The sequence below is a fragment of the Sinocyclocheilus rhinocerous genome, unplaced genomic scaffold (genome assembly GCF_001515625.1).
Source record: "Sinocyclocheilus rhinocerous isolate Xijiao unplaced genomic scaffold, SAMN03320098_v1.1 scaffold4140, whole genome shotgun sequence".
In the NCBI taxonomy this organism is placed as follows: Eukaryota; Metazoa; Chordata; class Actinopteri; order Cypriniformes; family Cyprinidae; genus Sinocyclocheilus; species Sinocyclocheilus rhinocerous.
The window spans coordinates 160,211-168,240 of NW_015661995.1; the positions used below are offsets into that span (position 1 = coordinate 160,211).

General features: G+C 41.7%; 1 pseudogene; it reads left to right on the forward strand.

Annotated features, from left to right (window-relative positions):
- The window catches only part of LOC107727141 (F-box/LRR-repeat protein 19-like), a 19,849-nt pseudogene that overhangs the window by 3,633 nt on the left and 8,186 nt on the right, over positions 1-8,030 (forward strand).

Genomic DNA, 8,030 nt, shown 5'->3' on the forward strand with positions numbered 1-8,030 from the left:
TAGTCGTTTTCTATTCTATCTGTTTTCTTTTTATTATATAATAAAAAAAAAACTTTGCTACATGTGCTGTGTTAGTCTAACTGAGACTTGTTATAGCACTTGCATATCTATGCTCTTTTGTTAGTTTGATTGCTTCTATTGTCCTCATTTATAAGTCGCTCTGGATAAAAGCATCTGCTAAATGACTAAATGTAATGTATTTCGGCTCATTTTGAATCCTGAAGAGTGACTGTCAGGCGTCTGAAAGTGAGTTTAGATTGAGTAACTTGTAGTTTCTTGCACAGATCGATCGTTTTGCTTCATAAGACCTCAATATCTCGTCTGGGGCCACGGGTATTAATTTTGTGTTCATTGATATGTTTTTTAATTCTCAAAAACAGGCAGCCGCTGACTTGCATTTAATGAATCACCAAGGACAATGGTTTCAGCTAAAATCTTCTTTACTCCTCTACTGAAGAAAGAAGTCACGTACATCTTGGATGGCCTGAGGGTGAGTAAATGAACAGCAAAGGTTCAGTTTTGGGTGATCTGCCCCTTTAAGAGTCTGTGCATTCAGTGTGTGACGTAGCCTGTTAGAATGAACCCAACTTTCAAGATATTGAGGCAAAAATGCCCCGTATGAGTTTTTAGCTTATATTTACGTCATATGATGTAGTTAAATTTACCATGAAATCATAATGGACAATTCTTACTTTTATAATAAATAAATTCTTCCACACTCATCATTATATATTTTTTAATTCATGTGTCACATCACACGAAGAGCAGGTCATGACATTTTTATTAAGGATTATAAGATTACAAGGTCCAAAATATGCATGGATGAATCATTCACAATGAGACTGGTAACATGCATGAGGAAAATAGCTAGGATTCATTTTAATTTCCTAATCGGTGATCAGTCAGATTTCATTCTGGGCTGGCCTCTCCCTTCAGAATAATCCTGAGGAAAAGTTGAGATGTTTAGCATGGCTCTGGCTGAGAAACCTCTCTCTGAAGGGACTGGACACGTTCATCAGAGAGCAGGACATTGTCCATGCACGATCAGGAGTTCATCAAGAGCAGTGCTTCAGTCAGAATATACTCTGTGACCTAACGTACATGTCTTCCACTCTATTTTCAGTTCTTTCAGTCTAATTGCTCTTCTAAGCTGTGTTTTTGGGTTCTTGCTGTAAATAGAGACTCCTGATTCTCTAGCCGTCTGTCAGTGAGTCTCAAGATGGCGCCAGATCCCTCTTCTGACACGTGTTTGTGTGTATAGAGCGAATGAGAGAATCTGTGTCCTGGATGAGCGTTTATCAGGCAAATACTATAGAGCTAAAAACATTAGCGTAGCCTCAAGAAGTGTATTATTGTGGGGTTATTCTGTGTAATGTACTGTGACTCATTCAGTGAGAGTGTTGTGTAGCTGTAGTAATGCAGGTCAAGCGTGGTGTTTGTCTGGCAGATCTGTGAGCTGTGCTGTGTTGTTCTGCAGTTGAATGCAGAGGGGATGTCTGGCAGTAAGGTGCTGGGGGGGGCGCGGCGGCGGCGGACACGGTGCCGGCGCTGTCAGGCGTGTATGAGGACCGAGTGCGGCGAGTGCCACTTCTGCAAGGACATGAAGAAGTTCGGTGGACCGGGCCGGATGAAGCAGTCCTGTCTGCTCCGCCAGTGCACCGCGGTGAGTCCAGACCTCAAACTAAACCACTGCACACTCCACACACTCTCAGAGGCTTTCCCTTCATTATATACACTACGATTGGAAAATACTGTAAAATGATCAACTGTTCGGCGTGATGACGTTTAATGACTCCGACAGCGCCTGTAGTCCCATTTAGCAACTTGTAAACAACCGTGCTTTTTAAAGGTTTTCTGCTTCCACTCAAAATAGGCATTTTTAAAATGATATAATAAATGATCTGTGGAGTATTTTGAGCTGAAACTTCACAGACACATTCTGGGAACACCAGAGACTTATATTACATATTGTAAAAAGGGGCATAATATGTCTCCTTTAAGAAATGTAACAGTTTAAAAAATCACGAGTGGGGTGTAACTGGTGTGTTTTATGTTGCAGAATAAAACGTAAACGTATCTTGAGCTTGAGTGAACCACGGACCTTATTTTAGGGGATTTAACCAAACTCCCATTCAAAAAACCCATTGACTCTGGGATGATAGAACCGGAAGTGCTAAAATGCTAACTTGCTTCCGGGTTTTTGCTCTCCTCAGCCGGTTTTGCCGCACACAGCCGTGTGTTTCACTTGTGGAGAAGCGGGGAAGGAGGACACGGTGGAGTCGGAGGAGGAGAAGTTCAGCCTCTCGCTCATGGAGTGCACCATCTGCAACGAGATCATCCACCCCAGCTGCCTGAAGGTTTGTGCCACACACTGGGAGTGAAGCGGCTGAAGCGGCTGCTGGTAACACTGCTGATGAACTGTCTCTCCTCAGATGGGCAAGGCTGAAGGCATTATTAATGATGAGATCCCAAACTGCTGGGAATGTCCAAAGTGCCACAAGGAGGGAAAGACCAGCAAGGTAAGACTCTACAGACCCACAGACTCTCGCCGTTTCTAAACACTGAATCTTTACACTCACTGATTGTCTGCATCCATTTCCACACCTTGTTTAGAGGTCTAGTTTTATGCTACGTATTCTATGTTTTGTGACCGAGATCATGTTTTCATGTTTGAATTTTTTAATTTTAATCAAAAGGTTTACTGTGCAGTAGGGCTGTCAAAATGGCTGAAAAACTAAATTCGAATTTTGTGCTTGAATATTATCAATATTTGAATTATATTCAAATTTAAAAGGCACAATTTCAGTTAGGGGGGAATAAAAGCTTTTGGCTTCTCTCCTGAGGCCACAAGAGGGCGCATCGAGCAAAATATTACTAATGCACGTTTATTCAAAGCAATAAAATAACACGACTATCTTTGAAAAAAGTCCATAATGTTTGAAATAATGTTTATAAACCATATATAATTAATAAAGTTGCTTAAACAATTAGAAACAAAACCGCATCATGTATGTATAGTTTAATACAAAGGACGTGGATTTTTATTTTAAATTCAACGAATATTCAAAATTCGAAAAAAAATTTGACAGCCCTACTGTGCAGAATTGCAAAAATGAGTTTTCATGGAAGCACTAGTAAGAATGTGTAGAAAAGTACAAAAGAGTCAGTAATGTTTTGCATTGTATGCCATCTTTCCAGCAAAAGTGCCTTTAAAGGATATATGGAAGTGCATTATAGCTGTACAGTTTCCAGCTCGTTACATATTTACATAAACGTGGGTATAATAATAATAGTAATGCAGGAGTCCGTCTGGCGTTTAGGATCAAGGAGACGGTTTGGGGAAGAGGCGCATGGACAATGGGGAGGTGAGTCGCTGGAAGCTGACGGATGAGCCGCCTCCCAGTAAGAAGAAGAGCCTGTCTCTGGAAGACGGAGCCAGACGCAAGAAGGACAAGGAGCTTCCCCAGGAGAGCGGCTCCAAGAAGAAGGCGAGTAACGCAGAGCAAGTGCTGCCTGGTTACTGCTGCACGCTCATGATTCAGCTTGTTTCTTGAGCAGAGCCAAATCAAACAGAGAGAGAGAGAGAGAGTCACCCTTCGTGTAACTAGTTATTATTAGGCACTGCTCAACTAAACAATACTGTGACTGCTAGTCAACACTGGAAAGACTAGTCTTTTATTTATTCCTTTTGTTTTTCTTTATATATTTTCAAAGGCTTTATTCAAGTTACTGTCATGTTAATGATACATTTAAAAATAATACTTGGTTACACTTTATTTTAAGGTGTCCTTATTACAGTGTAATTATACATTTAGGTACTGAGTAATTAATTAACTACGTGCACTTACTTAGGCTTAGGGTTACTTGCATGTAATTATGCATAATTATTATAGTAATTACATGTAACGTGTAACAAGGAAGCCTTACAATAAAGTGTTACCTAATACTTCATATATATTTGGAGTGGAAAACAAAGTCCTGTTATTTTGAGGCACCTGCATATGTTAGTTTTCTCCATCGAGGCGGTTTCGGAGAAAGGTACACTGGGAAGATGAGCAAAGCGAGGGAATATTTTATCTTATGTCAAATTGGCATATTAAAATGAATCTTGCTTCTGTACTGCTGGTTATGAGGGACAATACTGGTTATGTTATACTGGTTTAAAGGGGAAACACTATGAAACGTACTTGACAACAAGAGTTGTTATATCGGTATCCTAATGAATAGAATACCCTTAAATAACTTACAGTTGCCAGAACACGTCAAGCATTTCTTGAGATTTTGCCATCTGTCACAGATGCTTTCATTCACATGAAGCGTGTTCGACCCGGACACACAAGCAGATGCAGTGATAGCGAACAACAAACAACCATATATGTGCTGACTAACATTTATTTCAGCAGTTCTGTTTATCATAGGCTGTTGAGTCTATTGGCCTATTGATTCAGTTGATTTTAATAAAAACGTCCGTATTGGCTAACGATGATTAAGTGAATGCTTAAGTTTGAAAATACATTGATCAAAGCAAACACAGTCTTCTGGGGGTTTGTTTGACTAGACGGTTGGAAAATGTTCTGCTTTAATGTTAATGCAATTAGTCGTGATGCACATCCCTAGTTATTATATATAGTTACCAAAAAGGTCTCTGTTATTTCATAAAAGGCTGCATTTAATTGTAAAACGGTAAAGAAATGTGTGTTGGAGTCGTATGTTGAAGGTGCAGTCAGATCACAGAGACATCCCAGACATGACCAAACATGTGAACTGCTTTCCGAACAGCCAGATTTGTGAGCAGCACTGCATATTCTTGAACTGAATGAACTGAACGGTCAGTGTAAATCAGCACCTACACAGAGGCCACTGCCGAATCAAGTGACTAAACCCTCAACGCTGTAAACTCATGTGTCAGACGTCACCAAACGTGAACATAGGGGCGTTGCTCTGACACCTGAAGCCCATCAGGTGAAATTCCTCATTGCGTGGATTACCACTGAGATTTTTTTTTTCTAATTTCTCAATGCAAGAGTAAATGTGACAGCACCTGCTATTAAACATACGTCCGTATTGGCTAACGATGATTAAGTGAATGCTTAAGTTTGAAAATACATTGATCAAAGCAAACACAGTCTTCTGGGGGTTTGTTTGACTAGACGGTTGGAAAATGTTCTGCTTTAATGTTAATGCAATTAGTCGTGATGCACATCCCTAGTTATTATATATAGTTACCAAAAAGGTCTCTGTTATTTCATAAAAGGCTGCATTTAATTGTAAAACGGTAAAGAAATGTGTGTTGGAGTCGTATGTTGAAGGTGCAGTCAGATCACAGAGACATCCCAGACATGACCAAACATGTGAACTGCTTTCCGAACAGCCAGATTTGTGAGCAGCACTGCATATTCTTGAACTGAATGAACTGAACGGTCAGTGTAAATCAGCACCTACACAGAGGCCACTGCCGAATCAAGTGACTAAACCCTCAACGCTGTAAACTCATGTGTCAGACGTCACCAAACGTGAACATAGGGGCGTTGCTCTGACACCTGAAGCCCATCAGGTGAAATTCCTCATTGCGTGGATTACCACTGAGATTTTTTTTTTCTAATTTCTCAATGCAAGAGTAAATGTGACAGCACCTGCTATTAAACATACATTGATTTATTTGTGGCGTTTGACTTCGTTGAATAAACATGAGCACTGCACGTTTCAAAATCATAACACGGCGCGGGTGTTTTATATGAATGTATCTCTGAAGGGAAAGGACTGTCTTCAGAAAAGTTTCTATTTGATCTGATAAAGAAGCGTTCATGAGCAGAGCTGTGTTGATTACAGCCGTTACTGGACAAACCGCTAGTTTTATCACTAACAGCGCCTCCTGCTGGCAGACAATCAGTTTGCATCTTCAATAAGCCGTCTCCAGCAACATGTTTTTGTTGTTGCTCTTTTTTTTCTGCAGCGACTCGGAGCACTTTTCATACTCTTTATACTGGCTAAAGCACATTTGTTTCAATCTATAAGAATCAGCCTACACTACCTGTCAAAGGTTTTTGAACAGTAAGATTTAAAAAAAAAATTTGTTAAAGAATTATCTTCTGCTCACCAATCCTGCATTTATTTGATCCAAAGTACAGCAAAAACAGTAAAATGTTGAAATATTTTTACTATTTAAACTCTACTCCGCTGTTTTCAGCATAATGATAAAAATAATAAATGTTTCTCAATCAGCATATTAGAATGATTTCTGAAGGATCATGTGAAACTGAAGACTGGAGTTATGATGCTGAAAATACAGCTTTAAATTACAGGAATAAATTTCATTTTAAATTTTTTTCAAATAGAAAAAAGTTATTCTAAATAGTAAAAATATTTCACAATATTGCTGTTTTTGCTGTACTTTGGATCAAATAAATGCAGGCTTGGTGAGCAGAAGAGACTTCTTTAAAAACATTAAAAATCTTACTGTTCAAAAACTTTTGACTGGTAGTGTATGTTAGGCTATAGTTTGAAGTTAAAGATATTAATATTAATTAGGTGAGTCTGAGACGATTATTTGACAGTGATTTCACATTTCTTGTTTGTATGAAGGCTAAATACAAATAAAAGGTGAACATTAATTTATGCTGTTTTTTTTCTAAAATATTATATGGTTTTATATGAGGTGTCATAGACTTGGCAAATACATTTTTCGTAAGTTTGTATGAACAGACATCTGTTGTGGGCATTCTTGGCAGTTTTTACGAGGCTTTTTTTAATAGTGTTTATATCGATATCGGATGCTAATGCTAAACTAACGTATAACATCATCTAGCGACATTTCGAGCAGACTTTAGCTACTTTCCATTGAAAGAAGTTGGCAACATTGCTGATCATTGCTGTCATGATGGAGTGTTGGTGTCAGTTCAGAGTACTGTATGAACACTGCGTGTCTTTCTGTTTGTCCCCAACAGATCAAAGGTGCCCGTGATAAACACCTGAAGAAGGTACGCCTGTTCTCTTCTCTACAGTCTTGAGTCTTGACATGAAATGCACGGTGGTCAGTTTATCTCGCTAGAGTAACTCACTTTCTTTAATGTCTTCAGCAGAAAGCCAAACCCAACTCGTCGGACTCCTCTGAAGCGAATGGGCCGAACTCTTCGTCGGGCGGCGGACACGGCTCGAATGCAGCGCAGGCCTCGACGCCGAGCCAGGACCAGCGCTCACATCACCGTGAGAAACTGGAGCGCTTCAAGCGCATGTGCCAGCTCCTGGAGCGAGTGCGCGACTCCAGCTCCTCGTCCTCCTCCAGCTCCGAAACCGACTCGGAGCCACACTGCCTGCCGCTGAACAGCGGAGCATCGCACGTGCTGCCCCGGGACGTCTGGCTCCGCGTCTTTCAGCACCTCAGCCAGCGCCAGCTGTGCGTCTGCATGCGAGTGTGCCGCACCTGGAGCCGCTGGTGAGGGACCAGACACCACACCGACAACACACTCACACTTTAAAGGGATCACCAGATGCCCGTTTTCCACAAGTTGATATGATTCCTCTCCGTCCCCTGCGGGCGCCTCGGAGCCGTCCTCTCCGGCGTACGGCAGCGGCGCGGCGCGCGAGCGGAGCCGGCGTCTGGCCGAGCTGGGCTTCAGCGCCAGCGAGGAGTCCGAGGGCGAGAGCGTGGCGGCGCAGGAGGACGAGCCGCAGACGCAGCGCCGCAGGGGAGACGCCAGCACCCGGCTGCGGAGGACGCTCGCCGAGGCTGAGCCGGACGATGACGAGGAAGGCTCGGGCGACCGTGCTCACATCATGAGACTGTTTACTTTAGCCGCGGAACTCGCTAACTAGCACGTTTTTAGGAAAGGCGATTTGCAAAGATTCATTAAAGAAGCTTATACTCACTTCTTCTGGAGGTGAAGCTGGATCACGAATGATTCGCGTGAACATAAACACATTTAGGCAGATCGGGGGCGCATTCCCTTCAGAAACAAACGTAATCCACTGCGTTTTCAGCGGCTCAGATGTCGGGAGTAAATGACGACTGCTATGTTCATTATTACATCCAA